General features: G+C 39.2%; 1 pseudogene; it reads right to left on the bottom strand.

Moving 5' to 3' along the window:
• Nucleotides 1–2362: 2362 nt before the first annotated feature.
• LOC141413641 (E-selectin-like) lies at nt 2363–10253 on the bottom strand (annotated as a pseudogene).
• Between the last annotated feature and the right edge of the window lie 325 nt (nt 10254–10578).

The raw sequence follows: 10578 nt of genomic DNA, 5'->3' as shown, positions 1-10578 counted from the left end.
TTTTGTTGTTGAGGTCTGGTTTCATTCCGTTGTGGTCTGATATGATGCAGGGGGTTATTTTGATTTTCTTGAATGTGTTGAGACTTGCTTTGTGTCCTAAAATACGATTTATTTTGGAGAAGGTTCTATGAGCTGCAGAAAAGACTGTGTATTGCTTAGTTGTTGGATGAAATACTCTGTAGATATCAACCATGTCTATTCTGTCTAATGTGTGCTGTAGCTCTGAAGTTTCTTTGTTGATCTTTTGTCTGGATGACTTATCCATTCAGTCTCTCAGTATCACTGTGTTAAGGTCTATCTGTACTCTTAGGGCCATTAAAGTTTTTTTGATGTAGATGGGTGCCCTTGTGTTTGGTGCATATGTGTTAAGAAGTGATATTTCCACTTGATAAATTGTTCCTTTCATTAATATGAAGTGACCTTCATTGCCTCTTCTGGTTGACTTTAGTCTGAAGTCTACTTTGTCAGATATGAGCATAGCTACTCCTGCTTGTTTGTGGGGTCCATTTGCTTGGAAAATTTTTTTCCACCCTTTGGCTCTAAGCCAGTGTTTATTTATTTATTTTTTTAGTGAGATGAGTTTCTTGTAAGCAACATATGGTTAGGTCTTGTTTTTTAATCCAATTTGCTATTCTATGTCTCTTGATTGGGGCATTGAGGCCATTTATATTCAGTGTTAATATTGAGAGGTGCCTGTTATTTCCAGTCATTTTTGTTTCTCAGTTGTTTTATCTTACCTATTCCTTTTTTACTGGTCTGCTTGCTTGAAAGGGTTTATTCTTCCTTAAGAATAAACCTGTCTCACTGTAGTTTCTGCTTTTATATGTAAAAATCCTTTAAGTATCTTCTGTAGTACTGGCTTTGTGTTTGCACATTCCTTAAGGTTTTCCTTGTTGTGGAAGATTTTAGTTTCTCCTTCAATTAGGAAGGATAGTTTTGCTAGGTAGACAGTTGTCTAGGTTGACAGTTGCTTTCTTTCAGGACCTGAATTATGTCTTTCCATGACCTTCTTGCATTTAGAGTTTGAGTTGAGAAATCTGCTGTTATTCTAATGCATTTGCCTTTATATGTGACTAGTCTTTTCTCTTTTGCAGCTTTCAGAATTCTTTCTTTGTTCTGTGTACTGAGTGTTTTGATTATGATGTATCTGGGGGGTGTTTCTCCTTTGGTCCTGGAGGTTTGTTGTTCTGTAAGTTTCCTGCTCCTGGATGATCTCTCTTTCACGAGTTTAGGGAAGTTCTGTGCTATTATTCTACAGAATAGGTTGTCAGTGCCTTTAGTTTGTACCTGCTCTCCTTATTCTACACCCATGATTCATAGATTTGGCCTTTTCATGGTTTCCCAGATAGCCTGGATGTTCTATTCATATTTTCTTCACATTCTTTCAGCATCTTTTACTGTTTGGTCTAATTCCTCTGCTTTGTCTTCCATTCCTGATACTCTGTTTTCAATTTGCTCCACTTGTTCACCAAGCTTTCAATTGTGATTTTTATTTGGGATATTGAGTTATTTATTTTGGCCTGATTTTTTTCAGGGTTCCATATCTTTGTTGATTTCTTTTTTCATATCCTGGATAGTCTTCTTAATTTCATCCATCTGTTTGTATTTTCTTTAAGCTTGTTTAATTGTTTATTCATGTTAGGTCAAATACTAACTTTTATGTTTCTTCTTTGAGGTCGTTAATCATTTTTACTATTGTTTTTTGGAATTCCTTATTTGATAGCTCTTCCTCTACACAGGTGTCTGGATCTTTAGTGGTGGAATTGACTTTTAATGGAGGGTGGTTGTCTTGCTGTTTCATTCTGCATTGAGTACTACGCATCTGGAGCTGTTTCTGGTTATGGTTTTAATCTCTTGTGCCCTTGTAGTTGGTGTTTTGAGTTTTTTTCTTCTGGAGCTCCAGCAGTGTTCCTCAGAGAGTGGTATGTTGGATATGTTACCCCTTGCAGGGTTCTTGTTGTGGTGCTGATTACCTCTTTTCTTCCCTCAGTGAGGGGGCTGAGTTCCTGCTCTTTGATGAGGGCACAGGGGCTCTTCTGCAGTCTCAGTGGGGAGCACTGGGTCTCTGTGCACTGTGGGGCAGGCCTCCTAGCACCAGCAGAGTAGCAGGTTATAGTTTTTCTCCCTTAGTGGGGAATCTGGCTTTCTCACTCTTTGATGGGGGTGTAAGGGCTACCTTGGTGTCAGGAACAGTGGAGAGTACTGAGCCTTTGTGGGTAGGGAAGCCTCCTGGTGCCAGCAGAGTAGCAAGACCTGCAGCCTGGGGTTTACTTGGGTGTTGTGGTAGGCTCCTGTCACTGTGTAGCAAGTGACAGCAGGCTTGAATTGTCTGGTGCCCACAAAATAGCAGAGACCCTGGGGTCTACTTGCACTGGAGCATGGGCTTCCAGGGGCCTTGCCAGTTGCTGCAAGCATAGAAGAGCAGAGCCTGTGGACAGTAGGAGTTCTGGGACCTGACTTCCCACACGGGCTTCAAGGAGCTCAGTTCAGTGGTGCTGCTGCTGGAAGAACTGAGCCTGCTGGCTTGTGCCTTCTGATACCTATGGAGCCATGGGAGCCATGGGAGCAATAGGACCAGCTTACACAGGGGTGCTGGTTTCCCTGGCATTTAAGAGTGAAGGTAGCAGGTCATGTATTGGGGGGAGAGTGGAGCTCTGAGTTCCTATGTGTGCCTGGTGGTAGGACTTACTGCTAAGTAATGGAACCTGAGCCATGTAGTGACTTCAGGGAGTAGGGGATCGGGAGTGTTGAGCTGCAAGTTGTTCTTTTCATCCTTTCTGTAGTTAGTTTTTTCTCTATTTGTGGATTCAGAGAGGGCTTTGCTTCTTGCTGGCTATGGGACCCTATGGGTGCCTTTTGGGGTCCTCTGATCTTCCTTTTTGGGGGTAGTTGGTCGCCACTGGGCTATAAGGATGTCAACAGTCCACCATATTGCCCCCTCCCCATAATGAACATAAATATTTGTTTGTACAAGCTTTCTAGTCTTCTGTAATACATGAAATGCACAGAATACACCTAGACAACAAGTGTTAGACATCCTCTCTTCCTGAAAATTCACTTGATGGAGCTTTACATGGTGACATATCATGGATTAAAAATCTTACATAATATATAAGAATTATGTGTTTACATATCACACCTGACAAACATTTTTGTAAGAGTGCAAAACACATCCATATTATGCCATGCTATTCAACAAAAACTCATGAAATTATATATTCATATTTTTTTGCATGTGTGTTTTTAATCAGATTAGAACATTTGGCCTGGAGAACTTTTTCATCCTGGAAACTACACATTTATGAAAAATAGCCTGACAATATACAAATCCTCCTTTTAGCTTATACACTCTTGATAGTGCCATGTTCTAAAAGCAACTATAACAAAACACTCAGACTTTCACACTGATTAACATTTGCCCGTTTTTAAGATAAATTTACTGCAGATTTAGCATTAGAATTTGTTACTAAACAAAGAGGTGGTAATCTAGGATAAGTAGCTTTTACCCTATCTTAGGCCAGATCAAATATTTGACTCGCTTCAACTCCTGTGCTGAAATAAGAATGGTTAGAAATCATGCTATCTTCAATCAGTGCAAGTAAGCAGAACACAATGCTTAAGAACACTTATTATTTATCCCCATGACAATAGCTATATAATTAGCAGTTGAAACACTGTGAGAGACAAGAAAAAGAAAGTCACAAAACACTGTTTCTCTATATGAGAAAGGAGAGTTATAAAAGGAATTCTGATATTCCAGAGTCCTGGCCTCTTCATTTGTGCTTTGAAGAGAATACCCTTTAGCTTCAGTAGCCAGCACTTTCTTAATCCTAAGACCAGAAGAAAGAAAACTGAATCTTTTGGTGGAAAGCTTGTCTTGTACACTGAATTTTGGTCCTTTGAAGTTATGATTCCAGCTGTAAGGTGGTAAGGACAGGAGGCAAGAAAAGCCAGGAACTCAAGGACAGATCATTGTCTCCACTCCACTGTCTTCAGTGTATCGCTCCAGTTCACTAGATGCACCTGTGTTCCTATAAATACAAGCAAGTGTGAGTGTCATTAGAACACTTCTGCATACTTGTAGCCATAACTAAAGGCACCTTCTAACACAGACTAATGTGCACACTTTCAGTAGGTTGGTACAACTATAAACACCAACTGCTCCTCAGGATAGTGAAGCTATTCTTTATGGCACTGTAATGGTGAATATATGTCAGTATATTTCTGTTACAACCTAAAACATGTATAACATAAAAAATGAATCCTAATGTAAACTGATTTTAATTGATATTGGCTTATCAAATGCAACAATTAACCATGCTAATCAAGATGTCAAGAATAAGGCAAATTAAAAAGAAGGGTGAAGAAATATGTGAAAGTCTTTATACCATCGGCTTAATTAATTCTTTAAACTGAAAACAGCACCAAAAAAATAGTCTTTTAAAGTTAAAAAGTTTATTCAGAAGCACTTCACCCTTCCAAATTCTCAGAGTAAAGCAGATACTTAAGAGCACAAATTCCAGAGTCATAGTGCCTAGGTTTGAATTCTGGTTGTAGCACTCAGTAACTTTGGAACCTCAAGCAAGTTTCCATCACTTTTTTTTTTTTTTGGATGGGGGCAATAGTTGAGGTTGAACTCAGGGCTCTGCTCTTGCTAAGCAGGCGCTCTACTGCTTGAGCCACTCTGCTAGCCCTTTTTGCATTGGTTATTTTTGAGACAGGGTCTCATTTTAATGCCTAGACCAGCCTAAATCATGGTTCTCCTAGTTGTGCTTCTCTGTGTAGCTAGGATGACAGCCCACCATGCCCAGTCATTGCTTGGCCTGAGGTCTTGGGAACTTTTTGCCCACTCTGGTATGTATGACAATTCCTGTTGTCCACCTCCCAAAAGTTTCCATCACTTTGGCACTTGGTTTTCTTCATCTTTGTGACAGGAATTCAGTAATAGCTGCTATCTCACAGGATTCCTATCTTTGACCTTTGCCTAGAAGAGTAGGCAAAAGTACTTTGTAGTAAGTACTGAATAAGAGTTAGGTCTCCTCATCATTATTATCTTTATATCATACAATGGCTGAAGACAGCCAGATCTTTATTTCATTCCTCTCCAACAAAGAAATGGAACAACTTTCTTGGAACTATGCTGAAGATGGTGATCCCCTCTAGTAAATGGCAGACTTGAGAGGTTAAAGAAACAGAACTTATAGAGCAGAGATTTTTTCTCATTGACATGCCTTATTCAAGTCTTACCTCATTCTTCTGAACTTTAATGTAGTTTATCAAATTCCAACCTGCTGAGGAATAAACTATGTCACCATTATCCAAGATGAAGAGGGGAAAATATACAATGTTCAACTGAAGGCTTTGCAAAAGAATGAAACTTATGTGCAGGAACAAATTTCTTTGCTACAAAAGAGAGAAAGTAATTTGTGGTAATGTCTTATAGGACAGGGTTTCAAACTCAGTGCCTCAGGGGCTCTGTAATAATGACAGCACAAACAAGACTTGGTGGCAACTAAAATAAAATGCAAACTGCAAAACATCTAAAGGGCATAGCAGCTTCCTAACAACAGGAAATAGTTACAGGATCAGCTTGGAAAATTATTCTTCCAATTTTGCATGAAAATTTTTTACATGGATTTTTTTTTACATGGAATTTCCTCATGTGTAAATTCTGAACATAATTGAAAAACACTCTGTAGGCCAAACATACCATGAATATGAATAGGGTTCTTGCATATTGATGAACAAATATTGTATTCCAAGTAGTCTTCATAGGAAGCATTCTATCCATTTCCTTAGGAGCCCAACTCCAGGGACAATATAGAATCCAATGTGAGCAGCACCACTTGGAGTTGTGCAAATGTTAGTACAGCTAACATATGTATTTCCTTAAACTCTTTTTATGTTTAGTTGCATTATGAGCTCTTTTCCTGTGACTTTTGCTAAATTACATATTAATTAGTGTTTATATAATAGATTCTAGTTACTATTTAAATTTGTAAGAGAGACCATGAATCATCAATGAGAAAACATATATTTTTTCAAATCCATTTTAGAGTACTTTGATAAACTCCCTCTCTTTTCTTTTGGAAACATTTCAGAAACCAGAGGAGAAATGATGTCAATAAGAGGAGGGAGATTCCTGCAACAGAAAGTCCAGTTCCCAAAGGAAGGCTAGACTCGGTGGGAGCTAAGGAAACAAGAGGATAAGAATCATCATGAGAAGAAATTGACTTTAAAATCTTTCTGGCCTATCCATTTGGTCTTTTTCTGTACACTGATTTCCAGGTGCAGAACAGCCATCTAGTTAAATGCATGAGGCAGAAATGAGGCATTAAAACTCTTTTAGATCTGTCCCAAACCCCACGCCTTGGCTAATACCATGCTATTCTTTTCTCTCCTCTTCCCTTCCCTTACCCCCATCTCTCACTTTCCATTTCCCCCTCCTTCTATCACTTCTGGTTCTCCTTTTTCCAACTCAGAATTTTACCTATTCCATTATCATGCCGCCTTTCTTATTTTGTATCTCTCCCACATAAGATTGAAAATTCACCACCATGTAAATCTGGTTCACCATTGTATTTTGGACATAATAGATAGTTAATCCATATACCAATATCACCCCTTATTCCTCCAGATAAACAGCATCAATTAATGCATCACCCTCACACATAGGCAGCATCGCAGGCTAGTGTCCTGTGGAAACACATGTCAGGGTTGAAGAGCCACTGAGTGTCCATCCATCATCAAAAAATGTCACTTAAAGTACTAGTTAATATTCAGCATGTAGGAAATTGGGATTGAGCTCCTTGGAACAACTGAGGCTCAGAAATGTATGAGAAATTTGACCTGTACCCTAGGAGCCTGAACTCAGTCTTACCTTGGCATGAGGGGACATCCTGTGTCCACTGTCCTTCAGACGTGCATTCTAGTTGAGCAGATCCATTTAATTCAAAGCCTTTCTCACAGTGGAAAGCACAAGAGGACTTCTGGATAAATTCTTCTGTAGAGGCATGAATACAGTTCATAGAGCCATTCTGGGCCTGAGAGACAGCATCAAATTTCACAAATGCAAGACAGGAGGGAGCACTTCAGAGAAATTTGTGTTAAGCTGATACAGGTGTAGGAAGGTAACCTGAGCTGTTCACTCACTTCTATCATAAAATAAAATAGAAACAAAGAAGGTACCTTCACATGAGGGTGTCTCATTGTTCCACTGACCCATAGGACCACAGAGGATTATTCCAGGTCCTTTCAACACAAATTCCAGTTCACACGAAAACTCACAGGATGATCCACTGTGGAAACTTCCAGAAGTGTCAGGAAAACAATTCATGTAGCTTTTCTCTGGCCTGGATAAGGCCTCACACTGCAAAGGTGAGAAATGAAAATGATGGTAAGAAAATATCATAGTGACAATGGAGAATATTTGGGGTTTTGATGACCCAGTTCATTTGGCACAAGGCTATACTCAAAGAAATCAAGATGATTCTTCATTATTCCCAGAACAAATGGGAAAATGGCTGTGTTTTCTTTTAATTTCAATAGCCTCATTTAAAATGGCATGTATTAAAGGCAGTCTTTAACAGGAACATTGGTTCCTGAGCACTGTTCTGACTTGCACAAGAAGATATGATTGAGTAAGAAAAAGACATATTGAGACTGCTTGATTATCATGGTCTTAAGGTGGTCCAACTGCATGGAAAGTTAAACAGGGAGAAAAGATGAGAAAGTCATTATGATCTCTACAGCGTAACTTCACTAACTTAAAAGTCACCAGAGACTCAGAAATACCCACTTGAAAAGTCTCTGTCAAGACAACAGGTGCCAAACATGCCTTATATATTGCCTAAGAGAATTCATTTTACTAAAAACAACAATAAAAAATACTTTTGGCATACTTTCAAAAATGTTGGAAGTTGGATTAAACCCAGGCAATGAGGGATGAGCTAGAAAAGATTGTGTGCATTCTGAGAAAGATTTACCACTGCAGGATGGAGTGGGAGCACTCCATTCTCCAGATGACGTACACAGTGTGGTCTCCATGCTATTGGGCAGGTAGCCCCTTTCACAGCTGACAGAGCAGGAGGAATTGTAGCTGAAGTTCCCAAATAGGTGACTGCAAACCAGGCTTCCATGCTCTGGATCTTTCTGTGCTTTACAGGTCACAACTGAAAGAGGAACCCAAATCAGTTCTGTTCATCTCTCACCTGGCGTAGATGGGAAGAACACTGGAAACCATAGATAGCTACTGCTCATCGATTGTTTCCTGTGAGCCAGGCACCATGCGGTTTGTATTATTATCCTCATTTTACTCTGAAACCTGGAAAGTGTGGCTAACGTTATAAGCCACATAATGGCGTTTTGGTCAATGGCAGCCTCTACACAAGAGGGTATTCTCAAAAGAATATCTTGTCGAGGTGCCATAATTGATAAGAGATGATTCTGGAATTGGACCCATGAACACTCTGACTTCATAGTCCCAGCTCTTAACCACCCTGTTGTATCATATGATACAGGAAGAGGAAGACATGGTCCTTACTCAGAATCAGCTGGGGTATGAGATGGTGTTGTCATCTCAAGTGATACAGGAGGTGAGAACAAGACTTACCTTGTTTGAAGGTGAGTCTGCTGAAGCCAGGATGGCACTTGCAGGTGTAGTTATTGATGGTCTCTATACATTCACCATGACCACTGCAGGATGCCTGGGTGCAGGCAGCTGCAGAAAACACAGTCCATGATGGGGGAAATTATTATGGTGCTTATCATGAGTTTCTTTTAATTTAGGGTCGATGTTGTGCAACAGTGATATCAATCATACAAGTGCTTGAGATTTTAAATGAAATATTTTATGAAGTGTTAAATCTGATTTCCAGCTCATATATTTTGGACTTTGGTCTTAATGTACAGACAATAGGAGAATAGCTGTAGCTGGCACCATGCATAGAAAATTCATTTTATCACAAGCTCTGAGGTCATTTACCTTACCACAAAAAAACAAGTAACTAAAATATGTGTGTGAGTGTATATATAATGCATTCTATATATGCATAACCACATACACATACATGTAGACAAGCATGCCTATATTCTTTCTTATATTTATATAAAGAAGTTAAACACCATAGCAGTTAAACATAATGTTTTAAAATCTTATCTTTAAAAGTCTACACAGTAAGGACTAGTTTTTGCTACTATAAATTTGTCAAGCTCCCACTGCTGCCTCAAATTCCCTACTTGTGTAGTACAAAGCAAGATTTTTTGTTTTTTGCACATCTCTCATCATTCCACATTCTGGAATCATATTGCCTCTTGATGTAGATTGCCACAAGGTCCTCATTGTTTTGCATATTGTTTGGTTCACCTTGAACCCAGTTCTTGGCTTCTTCACTCAGAGGCTTCTGCGTCTCAACCTAGATCCACAAACCATTTACTTTTCTGATTCCAATCCAGTAATAAGTTGGTGCATAGCTCGGTGAAGATTTTAGGTATCTGATCTCCTCTTTGTTTTGAATTGCCACCAGATGTGTGTACTTTTGCTAAGAGTAAACACTGGCCTCATCCTAAGTCGTGAGTTCTGTGGAGGCATGGTAAGACCAGGCTCCACTCTCTTCCGTGAGAAGCGCTGAGGGCAGGTAGGGGCGGGGCATGAAATAAATGATAGAGTTTAGTCCTGCAATACTTTAATTTTGCAACTGGGCTTTGTATTTCTTATTTTTGGCACATTGTGACCTTTGAGGTGACCCAAATTTTATCACCTTTTCAAAAGTAAGAAGAGGAACATAAGAGGGAGCTAGGATTTACCGTGTAATCCTTTGGTGACTGGTCATCCGCGAGGCTCTTTATTGCCTTTACCCATCACAAACTAATAGTATGCCCACTGCACAGTAGAATAATACCAAAGTAACAGAGCTTTGAGGGTCCTTAGTATGTGCCACCAAACACTGTTAGACACCACACATCAACCATGATATTGAACCCTCACAATACCTAAATGCATCACTTATGATCAATACTTTACACAAGGAAACTAATACAGTTGAGGCAAAGTAAATTGCTCCTATCCTAGGGGAAAACACAGCACATAGAGTTCAGGAATGCTGCTAAACGTCCTACAATGCACAGGACAGCCCCACTACAAGGAAGAATACTCTGTTCTCAAATATCAATACTGTGAAGATGAGAAACCCTGGTCTATCTAATGACATTGACTTACCAAAAGTGAGAACAGAGAGAAACTGTGAAGCAATCATGGTTTCAAGAAGTTCTTTCACCAAGGGATTAGACTTAAGATAATTTTCTGGATTAAGAAAACACAATATTAATTATAGAAGAAAATGTTTGGTAGCTGGTTACTCATGTCATTCTACCATAGATGTTATTTAAGGCAGTACTATATGATTTTAGGTAAAGGATTCCAGAGCCACGTCTTTCTTTCAAAGACATTTACTATATAATGGATTGACACAAAATTTTAAGATTTTTATCATTTAGGTGGAAAAGACAGGTTTTTAACTACAATACAGCTTAGCTTCACACATCTTTTTATCAGAAGGCTTTCTGCATTATCTCTTTAGC

This window comes from Castor canadensis, chromosome 11 (genome assembly GCF_047511655.1).
Source record: "Castor canadensis chromosome 11, mCasCan1.hap1v2, whole genome shotgun sequence".
NCBI lineage: Eukaryota > Metazoa > Chordata > Mammalia > Rodentia > Castoridae > Castor > Castor canadensis.
The sequence above is the reverse complement of the archived record's forward strand: the minus strand, read 5'-3'. Positions and strand labels throughout refer to the sequence as shown.